The sequence below is a fragment of the Pecten maximus genome, chromosome 16 (assembly GCF_902652985.1).
Source record: "Pecten maximus chromosome 16, xPecMax1.1, whole genome shotgun sequence".
Taxonomy (NCBI): Eukaryota; Metazoa; Mollusca; class Bivalvia; order Pectinida; family Pectinidae; genus Pecten; species Pecten maximus.
The window spans coordinates 24,759,019-24,761,452 of NC_047030.1; positions in this window are offsets into that span (position 1 = coordinate 24,759,019).

The following is a 2,434-nucleotide window of genomic DNA, read 5'->3' on the forward strand; positions in this document are numbered from 1 at the left end:
CTTATTAGACGACTACAGATAACTTATTGGACTACTAAAGATAACTTATTGGACTACTACTAAAGGTAACTTATTGGACTGATACAGGTAACTTATTGAACTGTTACAGGTAACTTATTGAACTGTTACAGGTAACTTATTGAACTGATACAGGTAACTTATTGAACTGTTACAGGTAACTTATTGAACTGATACAGATAACCCATTGGACTACTACCACAGATAACTTATTCGACTACTACGGGTAACTTATTTGATTGCTTATTGGACATAACAAGACTATCTGTAGCAAGCGTGCAACTCAGAACTAGTGTGTGTAGTGCTCGGAACGTCATGTCTCAAATCTGATAACAACTCGAATCAACGCGCTGTTATAAGGAAAACACCGGGCTTGTCAATCATTCATTAATAATGAAAGAAAGATTATTTTTGATGAAAGTTGACTTCAACATGACAGTACAGTTGTGTTTTAATTGAATAGCATGCGTTCCAATCCCCCAATGAATCCGTGACGTCAAAGATTTACCCCAATAGAGGACTGTGTTTGCAATATAAGTCAGATGTACTGTATTGCTGCGCTTTACACGTCAATACTCGCCTCCAGAATGCACTAGTCTAATACAGCCGGGATTTTACACCGGAAAAGCCCGAGAGGGTTACACGCCAGAAAATCTCAGACAAGTGCACTTCTACTTCAAACATCTTTAATGATATTCATCGAACGTTACCAATTAGGAATAGACTTATGTTGTTTTAATGCCGCTTATATCGTCAATTAAGGGGATCTGTTTATCAAAAACGTTCTTTAGACTTTGTTGTTTTATTTTCAATAAAAAAATTATTAAACATAACGATATAATGTACCGATGTTGATTTGTTTATCATTTTTCATTTTCCCTGCAAACATCATCATTGTCTGAGAACACTATTAAAATGGACGTTTTATAATCGTCATGTTACAATCGACCGAGATAAACCGGTTTATAAAAATATCTATTCACTTGCGTTAAGTGTTGATTTCGTATTAATTTTAATTTAAGTCATTGCCATACTTTAAAAAGATTTATTGGAATTTCATATGACGAATTATCCGAAAAAGAAACCAATTCTTTGTAGTGTCGGGTTACAGGCAGATATATGAGTATGTATTTAGTAGCTCTCGAAAGAGAAAGCTGTATATACTTTTGTAAAAGACTGCCATCCAGCTCCGAGGAATATTGAATTTCCTCTCCTTAAGCTATTTGTAATTATATTTGAATCTTGTCTTTGATATCAAAACTCTTTCAGTCGTTCGCAAAATTGGCAGTTGCTTTAAGAAATCCGAATTCTGTTGTTTGTTTGAACGATTAAACAGATTTATTGTTTTGTGAGAGTTTATTTTGTTTATCACCAATCAATCAAGATTGACCACAGACGAATATTTACCTAACTTAATTTACAGAGCGAATTTCCGTTTGATTTTAAATGTGTACACAGCCAACATACACGAATCGATTCATTACGTAATATTGTTCTGAAAGTCTCGCCCATTTCTTCAATCAAATGAAATATCTTTAGAGCAATGAAAACAGGAGAAATATCCGGATGCATGCAATGGTTTCACTACGACCAGATCTACCAAGCAATCATAACCCAACATCTCCTGCGGCGTTTGAAATACACAACCAATTTGTCTCCGATCGAGTTTTCTGTCAGACGGTATGTCGGCAGCTGACCAGATAAGTTTGGCTGTCCAGGTTCCAGCACGTTCGGAAGCAACGGAGCTGTTTATTTCAGGAATACCAGTATTTTTTTTGTATTTTTTTTTTTTTTTATATTCTGGAATACCAATGGAAATAAGAATCTATTTTTGGGAACATCAATGACTGCTCATCTAGGGAACAAGGCCGGAGATGAGACTTTGTCTCGTGAACTGGGCGAGATAGGTTGTTTTTTCGTGGTAACATCAAGAATTTTTTATTCCACCACCATCAGGAAATGTTTGTCTTGGAGAACTCGAAAAAAGCTCTTGAATGAAATCGCTAGGGAAACAAAAATTTCAAAAAGGAAAGAGGATTATCGAGTGATGTCCATCCTCTATGGCTAGAGTTTCACTGGTGTTTGAGGAAATCGTGTCCTTAATAAATTCCCTCGTTCTAATTTCAAATATAAAACTGATATAAAATATTCATTCATGAATAAATGCATTTAATTTCGGATAAGGCAGGTAATTATATTACAGCATTTATAGTCCGTTTCGCAAAACGAATACTAGTACTATAGTCTTTTGTTTGCTGGGTTTATCGCCCCGTGATCAGTCAGGGTCACATGAGGCGGCGTCTCCTAGTAATAGTTGGTGACTACCTCACTGAACAACATACGGGAATCCCGTCGCATGCCATCCTGCGCAAAAAAGGGTAAATGTCTTTCCTATGTACACAGCCACGACAGCACA